At 50.3% G+C, this 23,107-nt stretch overlaps 1 protein-coding gene across 3 annotated transcripts in view; it reads right to left on the bottom strand.

Moving 5' to 3' along the window:
* The window catches only part of Olf413 (DBH like monooxygenase olf413), a 225,155-nt gene extending 207,534 nt beyond the window's left edge, over nt 1-17,621 (bottom strand). For all 3 annotated transcript variants that reach the window (XR_013102048.1, XR_013102049.1, XM_076898416.1), the window contains exon 1: nt 17,516-17,621. The gene's annotated coding sequence lies outside the window, so the exon portion shown is untranslated. The remainder of the gene's footprint in view (nt 1-17,515) is intronic.
* Between the last annotated feature and the right edge of the window lie 5,486 nt (nt 17,622-23,107).

The raw sequence follows: 23,107 nt of genomic DNA, 5'->3' as shown, positions 1-23,107 counted from the left end.
AACAGCGTGCCACGAGTGGTTGCGCGTATCTGCGTACCCTTCGCGACTGAGTACGCGAATAACGAAACAGCGTCTAATCGCGATGAAGGAGTACCAGGTGTTGATCGTGGACGAGCGTGAGCGAAATATGAGTAACGCTTGGCGATGGAACCGTGTGACGGTTCGAGGCTGACGATTGTAAAGTTCGCGTTATGTGGCGCGTCTACGTTTCTTGGAACAACGGATACGTCGATGGGGGCTGATGCTAATCACAACGCTGCGGCACTTCGAGGCGAGGAACATCTCGTTGGTAACGTTTCGTTTATTAAGCACCGGGTGGATAATTGCGCGAGCGCCCCGTGGCAGCGATAACGAATACTTTCGCGCAATTAAACGGCGTAGTGAGTGCATGGAAATTATTTAAGTGCGCTTGCATCGCGCGCCTACGTATCCGCGTTAACGGGTGGGGATAATAACGTTCGAGGAAACGAACGCCCTCCCCAAAGTGGTTGCAAGCCGTGCAAGTTCCATGCGAAAAATGATTAAAATTAATATCGCGAGCCGGCTGGGCAGTGTAACGCGGCAGAGATTATTAAACCTATAAATCTTGCAATTACGCGTAAATTGCAAAGAAGCCAGTGTGCCCACGGATCGTAATAAACACTCTCGCGACACGACAGCAACGCGATTCCTACCAGAAGCTAGCACGAGGAGTATCGCGATTAGGAAATAGGCCAGCGAGTGAGAAATTCGATGAACAAACGCGAACGTCTCGCGAGGGGGGTACCCTTCGCGACGATTAAGTTCATCAGCACGGCAGATTCGCCAGCAAGACAGAGGCATTCGTTTCACCGTTGAAAATAATGAATTTGCTTGCTCCTTACCGCCGCGCATCCCTGTGATTTATTGTTTTATCTCGAGCAAACACTGCGCAATCTGTCTGGCTATCCGGCTATCTATGAGTGCTCCGTGTAATCACCGTCATCCATTCCGCTTAACCAGCTCGTTCGTTTCCCCTGACCTGGCGATATTGCCGGGCAACTTTTCGAAAATTTCTCCCCGCACCCAGCGCGTACCAATCAGATTCGGTTTTGGTACGTGGCTACGGTTGGAAAAGGGGGCTTGCGATCCTGGATGCCGGTCGCCAGCGTGTAACGAGCAGATAATACGCGGCCACGAGGTATTCCACGTCACCGGAAGTCAATAAGCCGGACGCGTATCGAGCCGTACGGATTCCCCTTCGCGTAAGCTCGAATTTCCGCGTTCCGCGCGGTACCGGCGCGTCGCGAAGGGCCACGATCGGCCAGCTGTATCCCCCCCGTCCAAGCAATGAATTCCTGAGCGAAGCTCAACGTGACACGAATTCCCGGCCACGAGAGTCCGGATTCAGGCTCGTAAACGGGACCAAAAACTGGGCCCGGCTTTTATGGTTGGATCCTCAGGCGTGACCTCGTTTTTCGTCCACCCACGGAGAGCAGAACTGCCGTTGCGCCAGATTTAGTGCCAAAATTCTGGAGCTAGCTGCAATTTAGGGCGCGTGCAAGTTGCCCCGAGTACTTTTTGCCCTTCCCTGGCCTCTGTACATCCAGCGGTTTAAAGAAGAGAACACGGTGCGCAGCGGTTCTGTACTTCACTTTACGCATACCTCTACGTTTAAAGGCCGCGGATGATTCCTGAGATTTTGCACGAGGAATTCGATAAGTCCGTCAGAGAGAAAGGCACGTGTTGCACGTCACGGGACCGCATCTGCCGGTACATTTCCCGGCGGCTCGGCTTTCCGAGCGGCATCGAACGGGCGCGACGGTGAAGGATTGTCAAGCAGCTGTAACCCTGGTGGCCGATTCGTCGCACGAGACTGACGGGCCGCACGTATTTTCAGGGGGACACGTACCACGAAAGCGAAACGTGTCGCACGCGGCCAGGATTCGCGGCACGAACGTGGAAACGAACGGAGGGATACGAAGAAACGGGGGAAAAGGTACAGTCGCACCTCTCGCGTAAACAGTTGCTCGTTCCTCCCTTTGGCAGCTGAACGTTGACTGCGACGAGCCACAATCAGAGACCCATATCTGTCTCCGTGGCTCGTGCGAGGAACACGCTCGCGTATATTTCTCGCGGTGCTTTTGCCACCGTAACCGCTCGCGTTACGTTTCTATTCTCGTGCTCGTTTCGCGTCCGAAGAAGAACCTCGCGATAAGTACAAGGAAGTGCTCGCTCAACTGTCTCCGATCAATTTGTACTCTAAAACGTTTGACCCAGGCGTTTCGCAGCCCCCTGCCATAAATTCATCGTTAATTCCACTGACCTCGCTTCCCTGCTCCATAACCCTTTACGAACGGACGCTTCTGGCGGAGAAAAAAAAAAACGAGGAGAAGATTCTCCAAACAGCTCTCTCTAACGCATTCAGGGACGACATTTGGACAGCTGCACGACTGGATTCGAATTCCAGACGCGAATAGTGGCGGGCCACACGCATCTTCGCTGGGAGACACACGCCCTCGCCTCGTACGTATAACCGACACACGACGCGCGCTACGTACACTCGCAGAAGCCGGTAAAGAAAATCGGGGACATGTATACGAGGGCGCGAAGGAAGAAACGAGCGACGTTTATGTAGACAAGCTCGTCCAGCAAGCTCGCCAACTCCATCTTGCATCATCGTTCGCCTCCGTCCTTTCTCCCTCGCTGTTATCTTCTTCTTCTTCTTCTTCTTCTTCCTCTTCTTCGGCTTCCTTTTCTTCTTCCAACGCCTCCCTTCGCACGACCCCATCCCCTGTCCTCCTTTAACATCGTCGTAACCGTTGTCGTGCAAGTTGGCATCTGCCCACGCCAAAGGATCCACGGCGAGTCCACGGCAGCAACGGCACGTGGGAGTCTGTATATCTCGTCCCCTACCCGGCGGGTACGTCCACATATTTATGGTATCCGAGAGTGGCGCGAACGGAGGCACAATTCCTCGCGGCGGTACGCGTCTCGATTAGGTTTCGCGGGACGTGGCAGCCAGAGGAATATTCGAAAGCCACTCGAACCGGCCAACCATGTATTTACGATATCCTCCGCCGCGTCAGAAGCCGGAACCCCAGCCGAGGTACGGTTCGAATCGCTGGGAATTCTTATTCCCCCTTGTCGCGCGAACCTCGTTCCGTATTTCCTGCCCACCACCCCCGAGTCTGGGGGCCGTGAAAGATCTCGTCGCGTTCGATAAATATTTACAGCCGTCCGACGACGCCACGGCGACGATTACGTTTTATATAAATATTCGCGTAGGTGTATCGTGACCCGTCGCGCCCGTGAGAAACCCGGTGCATTCCCACTGATCGTTTTTCTAAACGAGAAATACCTGCCCACGGGGCAACGTTCGTCATCTCGTGCCGTTTCCGCTGGTCCCTCGCGCGGGGGTAGCGTTCGACGAACGTTCACCGCTATCGGATCGATCGATTGTCAGCGGGACACTCCCTTTCACCTGCGATCGGTCTCGATCTCGAGCGCTGTCAACATCGCTAACCGGCTACCGTTCTTGGAACGGAAATCGCTGGCGAAGTACACGTGTACGCTGTGATATACGTGGTGCGACTCGGGGAACTTGCGAATCTGCGAACGTCTTGCGATTATTCGCGTAACGAGCATAGTAACGAGTAAAGTGGAATTTTGAGTAACAATGGATTCGACGTGTGTACCTGTTAAAAGTGTAACTCGCGCTGGGATACTCTTTTCAGTTACGATACACGCGAGATTGAAACGAGGTAGAAAGGGGGTCGTGGCTCGCGGCAGGACGACGAGGAAATCGCGTTACGGCAGAGCAGCGAAACAAATCATCCGATTCCGTGACGAGCGCAGGCACGAACAGAGCCGTGAGCCTGCTTTAACCGTAATCGTCGATCCTCGATCGTCCAGCCACCGGGTACTCGCGCGAGACACGAACGGTAGGCGAAACGCGACGCGGCGCGGTTGGTAACCCGCGAGCAGGGGGATGAAACGCGAGAGGATGAACGATGATTTATTATGGAAAACAAATAGCGTGCGGCGGAGGCGAGAACAGCCGAGGAAAACGGCGAGAGTAATGCGTTGGCTGAACGAAGCGAGCGAACGGTGGAGCGAACAAGAAAGCAAATCGGCGATGCCTGGATGATAGAAGGAACGGAAGAAATAAAGTACATCGGGCGGGAGAACGCACGTGCAGCCCCCCTCCCGTACACGGGACCCGTGCACGCGAGTAGAAAGCGAAAGGGAGCGATGAAAAGCGATCGAGCACGGTTGCTTTCCGTGCGAGTCAATGGCATAGTCCACGGAGAAAGCGTCGAGATTAGTTCGCAGTCGAGTAGCTCTCTCGTTAGAGATGGAAGGCGGCGAGATACTGTAATCCAGTGGTTCTTAACCTTCCCCTGACAGGCTGCGGTACCGTTCCAGGGGGTCCACGCGAACGCGTTCACGCGTCTACGTACTGCTGCGGATTTCAAGCTGACTGCGCGTCGCACAGCCGCACTTTGATCTCGTCGAGCCACGCGTGATCGATAATATTGTCAATACCAAGCGATACCGACAATACCATTGATCGCGTGCGGTTTGTAGCGGATGATCGATGAGGCAAAAACGATTCAAGCTAGATTGGTTCGATGTTATTGATCGAGCGTGGGCTTCCTGAGGCCGCGTCTAGTTCGCTAACTAGTTGCATCGAAGTAATAACTGCAACAATTTCTAGAAACAAAAGGAACACGTTAAGACGAGCGATGAAAATGTGTTTGCATCGTGCACGTAGAAACGCGAGCAGTGATTCTGATTCTAGTGACCTGATTAACGCAGCCGTGTAGCGCGAACGTTCAATGAGAAATAATGGCAGCAGATAGAGTCGCTACCAGACGGCCGTGCCGCGCGCTTATGTCAGCGAACCTGGTAGAGGCAGGATCGTTGCTCGTTTATATCACTTATTCATACGAACGCGTGGACGACTCTAGCCTTGCATGCACGAGAAGGGAGAAAAAGTCATTGAACTTGGTCTTTTCGACTTCAGAATGAAGCTTATATAGTAATGCGCGAAAACGTTCAGTATCGCTGCCTATAATCGAAGCGACGCATCGACGTTACCATATCCGCGGGGAACACAAACGTGGTTACATCGTGTTCGTACGCGGGGGCTATCTCGTTGCATTGTTTCACGCGGAACACGTGTTTGCACTGGAACTGACCGTGTCCCGATTTAAATGGATCAAAATGAAACGCATTCGACGTAAAAGGCTCGCAGCTGAAAGAGAACTATTGTCTAACGATTGGTGCGTTTACTTGCACCCCTTCGCCGAGGGGGGCGAAGAATTCGCGCAAAGGGAACCGTTGAAAGCGCAATCTTTACGAACGCGTAGGAAATGAAAAATACACCGACTTAATTCGCGGCGGAATTCGCGACAAGAGCCTCCGTGTTGCTCTTCCCTTCGACCCTTTTTTTCACCCTTTGTCTCCTCCACCTTTTTGTTCCTCTCGCGCAACGTTCTGCTATATTGTCTCGTTTTTTTTTCTTATTTTCCTCTGGGTCACCGGTCGCGAGCCATGGCTCCACTTCCGGCACGAATTATGCCCGCACAGGTGGAAGCGGAGAAGGAAAAACGAGCGACCTAAAAAGCTTGGATCGCGGGAGTCAGTTGCGTCGCAGCGGAGGATAAACTTAAAATTGATCCTAAGCGACGAGTTTAAAATCGAGTCGCGGGCACGAGCTTCAACTCTGAGTACACAACGTCGAGATAACACGAGTTTATTCTGCGAAACTGTTGGCACAACTTGAGCGCGAAGACGAGAAAACGCGCGGCCGCGTACGGCAGGGGGGGAAATGGAGCCGAAGAAAACAAATGACGCCCGGAAGCGGGCAACCCTTATCTAATTAGTTTCTTCGGGGAGCATGAAACCCAAGCACGACGCCAAACTCGACTCGTAAACGGCATGGTCTCGTTAAAACGGCGCTCGCCTGTTCCAAGGGTGCTTCAGGCTAATTGTCATCCTCCTGGCTAGGCGAGCGATAAATTCCCACCGCGTGCACCACACCATCGGCCGCGCGACTTCTACACGTCGCGCAAAAGACGCGTCGAACCGTTCGAGCCGCTCTTGATGGCGCGCCGAGTTTGGATGCCGCTCTGATCCAGCTAAATTCACGTTAACCAGACATCCGCGGCGGACGACTGTCGGCGAAACCGCCTCGCTAACAAGCGGAGATTTCACACGCGTCTGCACGGACAAACGTGTGAATCCCCGAGATCCTCGCAGCGTAGATCCACCGGTCGAGGATCGACCTCTGCGGCTACGCTCGTTCGACGATAGTTGGACGTTGAACGCCGTTCGAGCCATCGTTCTTACCTCTATATATATCATCGCGTGACTTTTTACGTATCCGTGTATCTACGTTTCTTAATCCTCCACTGTCCAATAATGTATTCTTGCAAATACCACTACTGCTCGACGTTGCTTGAAAACCAAATTGCGAGTTTGAAAAATTCTAACGTACTTCAATTAACTTCGTCTCTGAGAGACGAACAGCGTCCCCGTTATGCGGGGTTATTTCGTCGTACATTACTTGGACCCGCGAGCGATAAATCATCGGCGTCAGTAGGAAGTAGCGATGAGGGGTCGTTTCAATTAACGTCGTAAGTAAAATTCGTTGTAAAGAGGCGGCGGAGCTGGTAATTGCTCAGGTTTGACAAATTCCACGGGTTGACATCCGCAGAAATAACTGTTGGCGGGGCGTCCCGTCTTAACAAGCGGGAGAACTCGGTTCGTTCTCGTGTACGGTTGAACACGCATACACGCGGAGGAATTCTTGCGCTCCACGAAGACCCGAATCCTTTCATACACGCTCGCGGGTTGACGGTTGGCCGCACGATCTACTCATTAGACGGCGGGTCTTCTCTCCCCTCGCCTGTAATATTCATCAACCGCGGTGGGATATCCGCGTAAAGAGGAAACGAAGGAAAACCGGCGGAGCGTCGGTCTCAGATTAAAAGGGATACTTATCCCGAAGAAACGGCCAGGGGAGTATAGCTCTCAGCTGGATCTTAATTGCCCATGCAAATCGACGAGACTGCGTATACCTCTCGGTGAAATTGAAATTATTTCAATCGCGACGAATTATAGTAACCCCCGACATCGAGCCACGTCCGCGCTGTATGAATCGTTAAACTTCTCATAACAGGTGGTACCACGGAAGAGGAGATAATTTCCCTCTGTTTGGGAAAGTACATCGAATGATGGGGATATTGAAATGAATCCTTTCGTCTGTCGAAGTTGCACTGCGAAAAATATCGCGTTTCGTACGCGTTTCTCGTTTTACGAACGAATAATTAAATCCATTTAACGATAGAGAGATCTTAGGATAGCGTCCTCTTTCGCTTCACGCAAATGGTAACTCTTTAATTGCTCTCTTAAAAGGGGAAAGACTTCGTTAAAATCGAGGGATTTAAAGAGAAAGAGAAATAATTCGTGCTCGAAGCCAGAGCGAGAGACGGGAGGGAGAGCAGGAGAGAGAGGCGAGTTCGAGGAAAAGGGAAGGAGAGAAACACGTTGCGCCCATTGCTGCCTCAGCTATATAAGCACGCGTTTGCATGCGGATACAAGCCGTTTCGAAGCGTTATACGTTTATCCGCTCGCCAGTTCGCCTCATTGAACTGCATACCCCGAATGCCTTCCATAACGAGCGCCGTGCGACGAGAGTTCGACAAATTTATTTACTCGACTTGCGCCACGTTCCACCCCTTTCCCTGCCACCTGCCGCCGTCCTTCTGGTCCTGATGGCGAACGCAACCAACGCGCGCGCGCACACCTTCCCTCTCGTCGTTCATACAGCGCTGTTATTTGTACGCGGGAACGCGATCGAGATAATTAAAAAGTAATGACTGAAATACCGAAGCGAACGAGTGTATTAGCGAGATTGGTTTCGAGGACGCGTTTTCATCCGGCCCGGTACCGATCGCTTTCGTTCGTCGGTACCGCTGATTGGGATTTAATTATTAATTCGTTTATAACGATACTAATAACAAAGCGATTGCGTCGTTAGAACGGGCCGGCACGCTAATTGCAATTAAAAATCAATTCGCGTCGCACTGATTACCGGTTCACGACAACTCTTAATCGCGTTAAGGAATCGAACCGCATTAACCGATTACCGCATCTCGTTGTTTAGGTGCTCTGCGCAGTAGTTACCGCAGGACGAGAGAATTTTATACACGATGGACGCCCAGGATCGTACGTTATATTCCAGGGAAGTTATCGTATGGTAGAATACTATTGATTTATCCGTTCGATTTCCTTGTTCTTATTTGAACAGTCAAACGGGGAGCGTTCATCGAACGATACACTCGCTAGTCTAAACTAATGCTTTTCTTTCTGAAACTGTTTCACTCGAGTCGCTGGGATTCCACCGTTGAACATAGAGACGACGCAGGAATACCTTCGCGATTTTACTTTAAAGTTTCCTCGTTAAAGCGCCCTCGGACGATTAAGCGAGAGGGTTAAAGCGAGTTTTCCGCGGGAGTGGGAAACGCGCTGGCTGACAATTCGGAGTTACGCAAAGCCAGGAAGCACTCGACTCGGCAAAGAAAATGCTCGCGCACTCAAGAATCCATCGAGAGGGCTCGAAGTCACGTCGAGAAGTGTGCAACGACTTGTTCTTGATGGCTTTAAGGGGGCGTCGCTCCCTGCTTTCTTAGACAGCCCTCCGAGGACTTACGAATTAGTATGCACTCACGAGAATGATGCACGATTGCAACCGCGTAAATGCATCCTCGAGAACAGACCGCTCGCGGAGTGGCCCTTCACCGAGGGGAGCAACAAACTGCGCGGCTTTATTCTCCGCGCACGGAACGACCCGCTAACGAGAATTACTCGATCAGCCTTCGGAATAATAATATTATAAAGGCGAATTAATATTGTTCGCAAATCAGTCGAATAATAATGGTAACAATAGAGCTCTGTCGGACCAAATTAAATTAGATATAACAATAAGCAAACACGGGGGGACGGTGAAATACTCGCTGCAAATTAACGATGCAGTTGTTCGGAAAATTTACATTTTAAAAGCAAACATGTGTAAATACCAAGTATACGAGGCGAGCGGTAAAAACCACCGAGGAGAACTCGGCTCTGGTTTCCAAATTGTACAGTGCCAGTTGGAAATGAAAAATCGACGGAGTTAAGCAGGAATCGCGGCGAAATAAACGCGGTTAATTGTTCGAAACCCCGCGGCGATAAGCGAGCGAGATAAAAAGTGGAACGCGGGTAGGCCGAAAAAAAAAAAGGAAGTTCTATCTTCACGAAGGCATCTGCGCTTCCTGGCGATGTCCGAGCGAATGAAGGTTACAAATGACGGACAATTTAATATTTCACCCCTCGCTGGCGCAATCCACCGCCCCGTTTATCTCCGCGCACGCTACTTTCGAATCGAACCGAGTCCAGATAGGGTGACGCAGCGTCCGGTGTCCCGCGTGGTACCGCGACTTAACGCGGGACGACTATAAATAAGCACCAGAAGCGGCATAATATAATTATCTACTTGATAGATGGTGGCACTCGTCCATTCCTTCGCGTCGGCATTTGTCATCTGACGCGGATGACACGGTCGATCTGTTCGCCACACGGTTTTACACGACCTGGAGCGGTTCGCTTTATGTCGCCGTTAAAAAAAAGCCATCGTACGGAACGCAAATGCTGATCGTCCCGAGCGGACTTAAAACCGCGGTTTTTCCACAGCTTTTCGTGAATAAACATTTAGCGCGAGCACACACACACGGCTGTGCAGGCGCGAAGAGCGAACCAAAATTCGAAAAGCTCGTTCGTCGACCCCGAAACGCGCGCATCGACCCTCCCGATATTCTGACAACCGCGACTTGCACGGTCCACGCATATTTCACCGCTATGATCTTCATTCGAGCAACTCGAGTCGAGATAACGACCCGCCTCGTCCCTTCTTTCTCTTTTTTTTTTTTTCATTCCCCGCTTCTCCGTTTCCCGTGTCTCGTCCACTTGTCCGACCGAAAAATGGAGGGTGCGTTACATCGAGACCAGGGATCGATTGCGCCCTTGCGCCGCGATATGTCGATATTCGATTAATCATTCTAGTTCATACCGTGAAGTTTTCGGCGTCGGCGACAAAAGCGTGAATCGATGGACAGAAGCGAAGCGTGACGAAACGGGCCAGACAATACGTTTTCCCACCGATGAAATTTCTCCGGACAAAAGCTAACACGCTCTTTTTTTTTTTCTTTTTTTTTGTTCCACCGCGGATCCGAGCAATTTCAATTACGAATTAGCAAGTCAAAGGGGCGAGGCTGAGTTCACGCCTGTCCCTGTCACCGACCAAACACGGTGGTACAATTAATTATCGAATTTTCAGAACTCGAACAGGACCAACGTTTATATCCTCTTTCCTCGTCCAACAATACCAGCTTGCAAATTTACACTTCTCTCTGAACACGAATTTCTCAATTCTTTATTCCTCTCTGAAATCAAACAACCGGCGTGTGCACGATATGCTCCCGTTTCGCAGCCGGGTAAATAATAACGTGTACACATTTAGACGAGGAATATCGCGGAGGGAGGTGTATCAGAATCGCGAGAAGGCGGAACTAGGGTGCTGGTACCCGAGCGAATCGCGCCCCATAATCGCGTACGAAGAGCCAAAACATCAAATGACCCACGAGAGACCGATGCGAAATTAGCAAGTCAAAGCGACGCTTCCCGTCGTCTTTCAACCCCTCCACCCTAATTTCCGCGGATAATGTGTACCTGCGTCGCGACGAAATCATGGTTTTTTGGGGCGCAGCTTAATCTCGTCGCCCTCCCCAAATTGCCGGGTTCCGTACACCGCGACCGTTCGCGACTCCGCATCGTCGTAATTTGTAAGTGCGCCTTTGGTCCCGTTCTTGTAGCCCCTGCCACGGTCATCATCGTCGCCGCTGTCTCCGCGTCGTTCGTGTCTTTGGCGTTTCCACGACGAAATTACAGATCACCCGACCGCGCCAGGAATCTCGTTTTCCCTCCATTAGCATTCTTTCCGACTGTCATTACGCCGCGATGCCTATTTCAGCCTCGACAGGAATTTAAAGGCAATTAACACGCGCCACGGGGGACGCGATAAGGCGACGTGGGCGTGCGCCAGCCTCCATGAACCGCACCTTTACGTACAACGTTCAAGCGTCCCGGTGTTCCTGGTTCGAGCGGTTCCTTTCGATGTTTCCTGCAGCGATCGAGCAATAACTCGTCTACAACGACTGGTACTCGGTTACGTGTACGATTCTGGTTAAATCTTTGGAGAAAAGTTTCGATAGCCTGCCTTATTTCGTATAAATATCCTCATCTCCACTCTGTTCTAGAGAATTTTACGTTCGCGTCAGATATTATGCGACGCGAAAGCAGGAGACGAATGCGAAGCGATAGGATTGACGCGGCGTCGATGGTTTCACTTGACCGAGAAACTTCGAAACCTGGTAATACGTTCGACTAATGCAATCGGATGGCAAAGCGAAGAAACTACATCGGAGGGTGGGGTGATCGGTTTAACGCGAATACGGCGCTTTAACGAGAACACGGAGGCAAAGTTTACTTCGGATTAGGATAATTAGGAGGCTGCGTCGAACTGTCGATGGCACACGCCAGCAGACCAGATTCCGCCGGCTGGAATTAACCGGCTCTGTTGGTTGATTATATTAACCGACACGTTAATCATGTCGGCGCCGCGTCGCTTTGCGTTTCCCACCCCCGCGATCGGGGTGAAAATCCACGTCAGTCACGCGCAAAGCACGAAGAAAACCGGGTATCCCTCGAATAAACGCAACTACGCGGCTACGCTGTGTAACATTCAACTCCACCACGGCAATTGACACGTTAATGCTTGGCATCGCGAACAGTGCCAAGTATGGTAATACGAGGCACGCGCTGCGAACGCGTACACCAGTGACGTTACGAACGGAAACAGGGATAAAACGCGTGATTTCTCTCGCTCTCGCTCTCTCTCTCTCTCTGTCGAGAGATAGGTAAATGCTCGAGCTATAAAATTAACATACGTATATCGTGTTCACAGTAGGACATCTCTGTCTTCGAATTCGATCCTCGATTCTTTCCTCTCTGATCACCATACGCATAAGATAAACTGTTATGTTTCATTACGAGCTTTTACCGTTTCTTTCTTTTTTTTCTTTCTTTCCCAGTACGATTAGTAACTGTTAATTATGCGCATACGTATATATATTTCTATGGCCACGATGGCTGGGCGCAAGTTAACCGTTAATAACGTGTTGTTACGTCATTTCGTGAGCAGGCGCGATGTAAAATTGGTGGAATGTTGATTTTAGAATGTCACTGCTTAACGAGAGTTAAACTTGCCGCGAACATTAAACTATGTTAACCTTAGAGGGGCCAGAGTGCACGCTATTCCGGAATCTTATTAGTCCTTAAATTTATGCCGCCCTCGAAAGAGAGAGAGAAAGAGAGAGGGAGAGAGAAAGAGAGAGGTAGAGCGAGTAGGTAGAAGTCGAGAGCAGTTCTGCATTTTGTCACACACTTGTGAGACCTACCGCATTGAAACGCAATAAACCAAGGGGGGACCAGGGCCCTCGCCACTGCAGAGTGACGGAAGCACTATTTGAGAGGATTTAATATTTAAGAAGGAAGTCGTAGATCAAGGAATCTAGAATTCAAGTTACAGAAAGGAGATAATACCGCGCTCGAAATACACTGCTCGAACTCTTTCGAATGGTCATTTACAAGTGAATGAAACAGCTTGCGAAATAAGGTGTCCCGGAACAGAACTGGGCGGCGAACGTTCACTGGTACTTGCGAAAAACTAAACCAGCAGTGTTCGTTATCAAACGAAGGAGAGAGGAAAGAAAGCCAACGCCCGTCCAGTGCATTAACACCAGACTCTTAATTTATTAGCCGCATTAAACAAGTCAGATCGATACAAGACGCGAAATCTACGCGGAAATATGCGAGATCGTATCGAGGGTCTCGCAAAACGAGAATTCGCGTGAGCGGATCGTTCATGCACCGAGGCGGACTCGAGCGCCAAGGAGGAGAAGGAGAGCGATATCCGCGCAGTCGATATCGACCTTTAACGCCGTCTTATCTGTTCCCGCGATTTAGACGCGGTGACCCAACGGATTCGACTACCTCGAAGCCCACGCGGCCACGGCGTTTAACGTCATTATTGGCTCCGTCTGCTGGGGATCGCGATAACCACCGAACGAAACGAAAAACCAGGATCATAACACGGTTCAGCTTACAGACCCGGGTAAATCGTCAGGACGATAAAGGAAAATACAAAAGGAAAACGAACAAATTGCAAATAATGGCCGCCAATTAGGGACGACCGACCGGTTCTCCGTTCGGCGTCGAGCAAACGGCGTGGAACGCCGCGTGACCGCAATACAATAGAGGAAAATATTGCTGCTCGTTCCCTCGATCGTATCCGCTCGATACAAACTTCTGGACCGCGGCTCTCGAGGCTGCCGAATTACACGGAGGAACGGGTCAGATGAGCGAGGGGAGGGCAAGAAAAATAAAACGCAAGAGGGAAGAGAGCGGACGACGGTGGCCAGTCGTGGGGCGCGCGTAACACGCAGGGAGAGCCAGTCCTCCTCGCGTGATTTCTATGCAGATGCCACGAGCAGAAAGCACGCGCTGTTATTGGCCGCGGGAAAGAAAGGACGGAGTCGAAGAGGAGGACGGAAGCCACACGGTAGAGGGATGAAAACGCGAACGGTCCTCCGCGTGCAGACGAAGAGGTTCGAGAGAGGAGCTTAAAGGAGATAGCCGGTAAAGATCCTGGCGCAGGACAACCGGGTAATGTATAACCCGTGGCGGCGGCGCTATCCGGCCCCGCCATCTCCGGTGGCACCGCGCGCGCGACAATCTTTTCTCACTTTGCGAAGAAGCCATCTCTCAACTTATGGAAATTCCCCGCCCCGAAACTTTCCAACTGCCGGCGTTGTTGGCGATGTCGTTGCCGCGACTAACGCCGGGCGTCGTCGCTCCGTTTCTGCCTGCACGCGACCAGACGCGAGAGACCTGTCGTCCCCTTTTGTATCGAGAGACGCGAGGATAGGCGATGCAACGACGTCGAGCTTTTTCCTCTCGCGATCTCGCGCCCCTTCTTCGGGACTTGCACGATGCGACGTAACGCGACGCGAGACGCTGTTACTCTTCGGTACCGCGTTAACGTTGCTGAAACTTTCGCATCGAAGGATAACGTTGCGCGATTCTTCCTCGACGTTGTAATTCAAATTTCGCTCGAACCTCGTCCGCGATGGTCGCGCCTGGTTTTACTCGACGGAAGGACGAATCGATCGTGCACGATAAAGGTCAATTTCGATAGCATTTTGCGACTACGGGTTGGTTAATTGAATTAAGTTGCACGTGTGAATTGAACCACGCCGATGGAATTATTCGTCGCGAGACACTATCGTCGCTGGTAATTAATTGCTCGACGCTAGTCGTCGATGCATTAATGAGCATCGTTAGAATGGCCTGTTAATTGTTATCATTAATGGTAGCGTGTATTACGGTGCCGGCGGATACGACTCGTGGCCGGAAATCGTTTTCAGTATTGACCAAAAGTGTTCGCCGCCGAATGAATTTCAATGAACCGTGCACGATGTTTGCCCAACTGGCCGATTGTCCGAGTGCTTACAATAATTTCGTCGGACAAAAGGCATTTGGAAGACGATGAGCTATCCGAATGGAAGGTCGGTCACGGTTAATTGAAGGCTCTTCTTCAGCCTTGGACGAATACCAGAGCCTACCGAGCTATCCTTCGTTCATTAAAAAACTAGAATAAGCGCCTGGCCTCCCGAGTAAGCGTGGTCCGATCTTCCGCTCTTTCAAATCCCCGTATCCGCCTCATTTCCCGTAATTTCTGCCAACCTCGGTTCCCTGTTGCATTCACAGCGTTTCCTTTGCAACGCGTCGAGAAAGAAGAACGGCGGACGATAATAACAGTGGAAGATCGTACAAAGAATAAATTCGACGATATTAACGAGGGGTTGTACACACACGGTGCAGCGTGGACGAGCGTTAGAAGATCGCTGCGCTTCGAGTCGCGCAGGTCGAGTCGAGTGAAACTCGATCGAGAAAGACAAAACACGGATGAAAAACACTTTGCCTGTCCTCGACGTTACAATCACAGGGGTGGGTGGTGTTACAGATCTAAAACCGAAAATTAATATTTCCGCGTGCATTAGAATTCACCCCTGGTTTCTCCTTTCGTGGCACAGCGTATAAAACTTTCATTTCTCCCATAAAGCAATATACCTCGCCTGCATTTTTACGGCCTGCCGCGTGTATCGCGTAACATCGAGGTTGCGGTATAACAACGAACCCCCCGATGTGTTTTTATTACTCATCATTTCCCCGTCGCATTTTTTATCGCGCCCCATCGGGACGGGGATGGTCTCCTCGAGATTCTTCGGAGGCACGGACGATATCGCGAAGGAAAACGGGCAGAAAGACTTTTCTAACCGGCGGACACCGTGCAAGGAGTTTCATTCAAACTTTTCTTATTTCCAGCTCGGCCTCGCTACACGACATTGCTCTTAAATTTTTAGTCTCGCACGCTGGACGCGTCCTTTATACTCCGGGCGCTTCCTAAGATCCGTTTGACCGGTCACACAGAAATCGAGTCGTTCTTCGTTTCGCGCGTTACCCCTTTCGAGCGCAATTTAGATCAGACGTTGCTCGAGAAGTCAATAGTTCCCTGAACAAATAGCTGATATTAGAGATGGCAATCTCGCGATGTACCGCGGCCCACGTTGGCGTTAAACGGAACGAAAATCGTGAAAGAGGAGCTCGCGTATTAAGGTTCGAGATTATGCGTTTTTATACAGCGAAACAGTACCGCGCCGCAAAGAGTTAAACAAATTTTTGCGACCCGTCACATAAATCCCCCTGGCACTCCACGCATATTATGAGATATGAAAAAGCTTTTACTTATGGAGCACGCGCGGCCGAAAAATTCGTCGATGCGCTCTGAAACTGTCCCCTATTATCACGTTTTGAGGAGAAAATTATGAATCATAGGTTTTTAACGGAGTGAGCGTTTCAAAATTGTTATCACATTTGCCACGAATCTTTTATAACGTAAGTTTGTATCGACACTGTTTGAACAGAACTTTCGAGCGCTGTGCGCTCTACTATAGAGGATATCGAAGACGAAACCGCGAAAGGGCTTTTGAAATTTTCAATTCTTGCTCGTCGATGTTCGGAACGGGTGATAGAGCGCTCTACCGCAAGTCGAATGGAAGTTTTGAAAAATTCTGACGGGAAACCGGCACGACAGTTGTATTTTTAAAAGTTCTCCAAACCCCGGGTGTACACTCCGCAATTTCGTTCTCCCAGCGGTCCACGCGACAGAGAGAAACAACGCGCTTTCCACGGTATCAAGATAAACATTCGCAGGTCCAGTTTCACTTAGAAGCAGGTTGATTGTGAAAATTCGAATTGCAAAAAGCCAGGGAATATTGCCGGCGAACCGAACTGGGTTCTAACGATATATTGCGTGCGCAACCGGAAGCGGCATATACGCGAATTAAGCATTCAGCCTCGTGAATAGTGAATGGTCGCGGAAACAACGGCGAAACTCTCGAAAACGATCGCGCAAGGAAAAAGTCGGGGCCGTTTTCAATCGGAAATTTTCGAATGGAGATGCGTTACACGGGACGTCAAAAAATCTCATTGAGACGCGAAACGAAACTTGTCTCTCGTTTCGTTCGAGGAGACAAGAACCGATTTAATCTGAACTCGACGATTACTTATTTAATTATACGACACACGGAAGAAAATAAATAAACACGTACTCGTGAAACGAAGTGGCACGCGAGTTTTAAGGATGCCGACGAGCGTAAATATTGAACGTGCAAGCCGATAGAACGTCGTACGACAAGCTAACGAAAGTAAACGAAATCGATCCTTACCAACATCGCAGCCTATCGCGAACGAAACAAATAATCCACTCCGTTCGCCGTACGCGATAATAAATCCTCTTCCACGAACGGAAACGTATCCGTCTGAAGATACACGAGGCCACGGAGCACTTTGGAAAGCTCGTTCGTGATCCTGTTACGACAACGTAGTCGCGGGGCAGCCATTTCCTTTTCGCGACAATTTTGGCGCGTAAATGTCCCTCGTCTATTACGCGATAGAGCAACTACGATGAAACAGAGTCAGAACACGGAGTGAGACGAGCAACCATACGGTTCTAGATAAAAGAAAATGTGGAGAACTACAGCGACGTTTATCTCGAAAAGTCGCGAGCCTTCCTACCGTTTCTTTCCCCGGGAAAAATGGTAGCGCAAGTGCCGATCAACATCGACGTCGTCAAAGAAATTCACCCCTGCACGATCTCTCGAGCTGCTTTCGTGGCGCGCGGAGATTCTATCGCGTAGCGGAGTGTGGTTTCCGGAGCAAGTGCGAGTAGCGCGCGATCATTGGTACCAAAATCGAGTAAAGAGCGTGAACCAGGCGAAAAATCGCAGTGACAGTGGAAAGAAAAAAAGGAAGATGATATAACACTTACCACTCGGTGTACGAAGTGCTGCGAAGTAGCTGCCGGTTTTAAATAGTCGGCGAGTTCCTCGACCGGGGTAGTACAAGTGGCGGAGCGAGCCTCAGCAAGAGATACCTTGGTCGTCAAAGAAAAAAAGGAAAGGTAAGAAAAGCTCTCTTCTCCTCTTTCACTTCTCGCCCCGTTTGCACACTTCTGCCACTCTCACACACTGAATTCTAGATCGCGATCCTTCGAGCGTGGTCTCGGTTCGTTCAACGTTCACCAAGCGACAGTGGCAACGTCAGCGACGATAAGAGCACCGCGAATGTTCGGTTCAGAGTTTACACCACGAAATCCACGACGCAGTTCGAGGGAGGAAGTCACCAGCCTACGCTACGTTTGTTTATACCGCGCGAGTCGTTCGCAGTCAACGTTCCTGGTTAAGTACGTCCAAACACGATTTCTTTAGATCTTCTTTATATCGTTGTCGACGTTATATTTGTATACAAGTGACCTGTTCGAGTCACCGTCTGCGATTACAACTCGCGATACGATCCCATCGCACTCGTTTAGTTCGACCGTTTTTCGTACAGCGTGTACATGACCATGTACCGACGATTTTAATCACCGTGGAACACCGCGTGTCGCGCGATGTTTCCCCTCGAAACTGACAGACTGTCGGCGAACGCGTTGTCCACCGTGTCGAACTATCGGAGTCGAACAGCGGTGACCGGCCACGAGAACGATGAGAGAGGGTACACCAGCCCGGAACAGCGTGCAGATCGACCGCACGGTACGGCTCTCGCCTGTAAACTGAACACCCGTCACGACCTGAGGCCGGGACTCGACTGGTTTCTGCTAGGGAATCTCCCCACTCCTCGGGTTCTCTTCTCGCGCGACCCTCGGCACACCAACCCCTCGGCCAACTTTCTCGCTCGCTCTAACCCCATCTCACCCAGTCTCTCTCTCTCTCGATCTCGCGTTCCTCGCACCCTCGTAACCCGTCGTCCTTTTGCCCTTACTCTCGCTCCACCACGGTTCATTTCTTTCTCTCCGTCTCTTCCTCCGTCTATCCTTTTCCTCGCTATTCCACGTTCCAACTGCCTAACGCCGACCCTTCACGTACGACCGAACGACCACCCGTTTCTTCGGTATATACCTCACCCTCGTACACCCTTTTCTGAATACTTCTTCGTTTTCTTTCTCTCTCTCTCTCTCTTTCTCTGTTTCACCTTCTCCTCGACACCACCTTTCGCGTCCCACCCAAACCACCCCCCCCCAGTTCGCATCGCGTTCTCACTTTTCCTTGGACGCACTCTTCCCAAGGACTTTTCCGGATCTCGTTCCCGTCAGCCAGCCGTGCTTTCAGAAATATTTCGGCGCTCGTACACCCGCGCATGTACACCCTTGCACCCGATTCGACTCGACTCCGGCTGCGACTCGGTGGGGCCGCTTCTCGAACGAGCGGCAAGAAAGTGCTCCGGCCAATCCCGTGGCACACGCTCGCCACTTCGAGTCCTTCTATTCTTCTATAGGATCAGAAAAAGAAAAGGGCGGCTGGGAGGGATGGGAATGGGAGACGATGGCTGGGAGGGAGATCTTTTTATCATACTCGCGAGGGATGGATTTCTCGCTCCGGCAAGTGCGCCAAAGTGTTTTGACCCTTCGCGTTTCGGCCAGGACGATGGCCCTTTTAAGGACGCGATGGCTCGCGCAACGGGACACTCGGGATCCGAATACCAGAGCGGGTGCCCTCGAGGTCGTTTCGTCGCGTCTCGTCTCGTTTCGTCTGGTTTCGTTTCGTTCGATGATCGGTCGGGTGGCGGAATCGGGAACGGCGAGGCGGGAAACGTCGATTAAAAATGTTGCGCTCCGCAAATCGGGTAAATACTTTTTCCTATCCTCGGAAGCGTTCACTTGCTCGCGTCCCGTGCGACCCGCGCGCGGCCCGGTTTCAAAAGTAATTAACGTTTGTCAAAACTGTATTTCAATTTGCGTGGCGACGCTTTAAGTCCGCGCGCCGGTACGATACGAAAATGGACGGTGAAATAAAGTTCGCTTAACGCATGCTATACGTTACTCGTTCGTTCCCCGACTTTTTCGCCCGTCTCCCTTTCGACAAGCGTTAATTAAAGTTTGATTACACAGCGAGTAATAAAATATTTCCCCGGTTTTTGCCGGAGAGGAAATATATCGCGGTATTTGAAATCGCGTCGGATGTTCACGCATCTTTAAGTCCCGTCGACGCGAGCGTAAAAATACAAGAACTTCTTGTTTCATCAAACATCGCGTGATCAAAGGTAAAACAGCGTACGCAACGGACAACTCGGGCAAATTGCAAAATTTCGGTTACGTGCGCAAAAGCGGCAAAAACGACCTGGCGAATACCGTGAAAACATTTCACCGGCACGCGTAGACGTGTGTATTCAAGGCTTCTAAGCGAGCGTAAAAACGACGATATTTTTGCCGTCCTGCGGGAGGATAAAATTTCTACCGGAGGACTCGCGTAATTACGCAAACACGATGAGAGCGTTTAATTAATTCCACTTGAGATTCAATCAAATCTATCCGCTCGTAGACTCTGGGAAATCAATTTGTAGGACGCGCGACACTTTCGACGGGCTCGCGCACGAGAGCAACCGCAAACGATGCAAATTAGACGACGGAACGTTTCGGCTTTCCCTTTCTGACAATAAGAAAGAATCGTCGCCGACCGATTCAGGCGAGGCAACAAATATTAACCGGCGACGAACGAGGATATTTCACGGACGTGTTACTTTACGCGTTTCAGGCGGATATATTCTTTTAATACAACCGTGGACGAATATAATTGCGTCCCTGGGAGCCACTCCGCCGCGAATTGCTACTTTCGCCGCGCAAATGAGCTCCTATCCCCCCGCGTAGCGTAATTCCGGCCTAATCAGTATCTCGTTCGTGTTTGAATATCACAACGCGGGCGTAACAAGTTCTTTTGTTGGCGTCCTTCTATTAGATTCGCATCGGGAAAGTAGTATGAATTTAGCGTTACGGCCCCCCGCGCTGCCTCCGCCGTGATCTTCTCATTTCGAATGTAGCACACGTCAAGCGCATAAACTCGATGCGCGCATCGTGTTGGTTTAGTCCTCCGTGCTTTGTAGGGTCCCGCTAATCTTCGCCATGATACCCGCATCACACGAACCACGCAATTAACCGGCTGAATATGCAGATCCGTTTACTTTGAAACGACGACTCGGTGTAATAAGAATAAATCTGGAACGTGCGCGCGCGCCGTGTCAACGCGTCCACGTCGCGTATACCTGGCTTGGAGTAAGGTAATTTAAAGAGCCGCGCGAACACTTTCGAAACGACGATTATAGGAAATTTCCAAACGCGCGGAAAGTTGCATTATTCCATCTTGTTGTTTAACTGGATAATCCGCGAATATTCGTATGCTCTTTGACGAGAACAGCACTTGTCGCGTTATGCGCTGCCTGGCGCATCTCCCGAGCGAACCAAGTTTCATGCTTCCGTGAGCGTAAAAGGAAGCACATAAAATTTAATTCTATCCCCTAGGTTAAACGTAGTCCCTCTTGAAAATTAGATTTTTTAATGAAAGTTCATTCGCTCTTGAACCCCTTGGTCCTTAGTAGCCAAGGATTAAATTCCTGTCTGGCGTGTTAGGGCTACTGCCGCCGCTCCTCGAGCCTTCGAAAGAACTCGCGATATGAAAGCCGATAATATCGCGGGACCAGGTTGAACCAGGTGGCGTTATCAAAAAATTACCAACGAACCACGTCAACAACCGCGTAACGAACGCGATAAAAGTGTCAATTACATTTACAACGCGGAAAGTAATTAACGGTCGATACACCGTGGAGTGTAACGATAATTACGGGCGATTCATTAAAACGGCGATATATTAAAAATTCAAATTACGCTGCAATTGTGTATTCCATTTGATTCGACCGCCAGTGAAGTGCCAAAATTCGTAATATACAGGGACAGAGACTATCGCTCAAATGAACACGTTCCCGGCGTATTAAAATTTTAATCAGACCGTAACAATTTAATTCAGTATATCATAGTGGTATCGCGAAATTACGTTCGCTTGATTATTACGGTTCGGCTATAATTAATCATTTCTGTTTTGGTCCAACGAGCTTGTATAATGTGACAATTAAAATAATTGTAAAAATAAAACGGGTGGATTAATTATTCATTTCGCGATACGTTACAACGCGATAACCGAACCGCCGGCGCGCGAGTGTTTGAAAATCCATTACGCGCCGATCGTGACACGCGATCGAAAAGTATCGCGCTATTAGTGAACGAAATTATTCCGCTAACGACTGTTTAGTGCGGCGCACTAAATCATCCCATTGACGGAAAAGCAATTTAGCCGGGGCAGAACATTTCCAAAGTCCTCGAGAGGAGGCAATGAAGTCGTTGAAAGGGTCGGGGCATTAACGAATAAATTGCCAGTGACGTATCGCCTGTAAAATAATCCCACACGGTTCATCTGTTTATGACGCCAGACACAATTCCCAACCGTGCCTGGAACGAAATTGCGCTTCTTTCGATCCCTCTTGCCTGCCTTCTTTCTTTCCTTCCTTCCTTCCTTCCTTCACGCCCTGCCCTTGAAAACCTACGCGTACGTAATGCTCGCGATCGAACGATCGTAAAGTTTCAACTTATTGCGAATCCCCTACTTTCGCTTTTACGGTGTGACAGTCGGATTACCAAGGCGCTGTCGAAACTCGTAAAACCAGCAATAATCGTAATTTACATCTGCTCCCATAACTGGTGATTTACGGGGCTTAAGGATTTTCATAAGCCGCAAATAGATATCGGTACAACCGGTCGAGATCATCGTGCACGCTCGATCTTCGATATAATAATAATAACGGAGCCTCGTTTCGTCGTGACGAAAAATGCAAAGCGTAAGACCTTGGCGAGATTTTACTATTACGACTCAATCAGGATACCTCGAAGCGTGGCTGGATATCACGGATACGCGTCGAAAGCATCGGAAAATTATTCGATAAACGGTAAAAAACATTCTCTTCCATCCGCAGACTCCATATTTCATCCTCGATACGAAATTGGATTACGAGCGTCGGTTTTTCAGCCGCTAATCCCAAACGCGTGGAATTTTTTCCGCTCCTCTCTCCGTCTCGTAGTCGCGCGCGGACTATCAATTCATTAAGCGGTGTCGACTTGCGTGCGTATACGAATTTCAACAGAGACCCCCGGAGGCATCTTCGCGCGCTCATCGATCATGTTCTCGACTAGCATAAGCTCCGTGGCCGTGGACAACCGAAAAACGAACCGCCTTAACGACCCGTACGTCTCATACCGTGGCAGCTATACAGAAACACAATTACGGAGTTTTCACCGCTGAAGCTTTCGCGAGACAGCGGGCAAGACGTAGAATTTCTTGCCGCCTCGCTCGCCTCCTCCAGCCTTCCGGTTTTTCTTTCAGCCAGCCTGGCGAACCGTGCGCGCGGCCGCCGCGAACGGACGGATACGTTTTGCACGCCAGGTACAGCTAACGAGTGCGTCTTCGAAAACTTTTAAAAGCTATTTTACGTCGACCGCCGGTTCTCGGAGCGTTCCGCGAGCCAGTTTTTACCCGGTCGTTTC

Source organism: Xylocopa sonorina, chromosome 7 (genome assembly GCF_050948175.1).
Source record: "Xylocopa sonorina isolate GNS202 chromosome 7, iyXylSono1_principal, whole genome shotgun sequence".
Classification (NCBI taxonomy): Eukaryota; Metazoa; Arthropoda; class Insecta; order Hymenoptera; family Apidae; genus Xylocopa; species Xylocopa sonorina.
The sequence above is the reverse complement of the archived record's forward strand: the minus strand, read 5'-3'. Positions and strand labels throughout refer to the sequence as shown.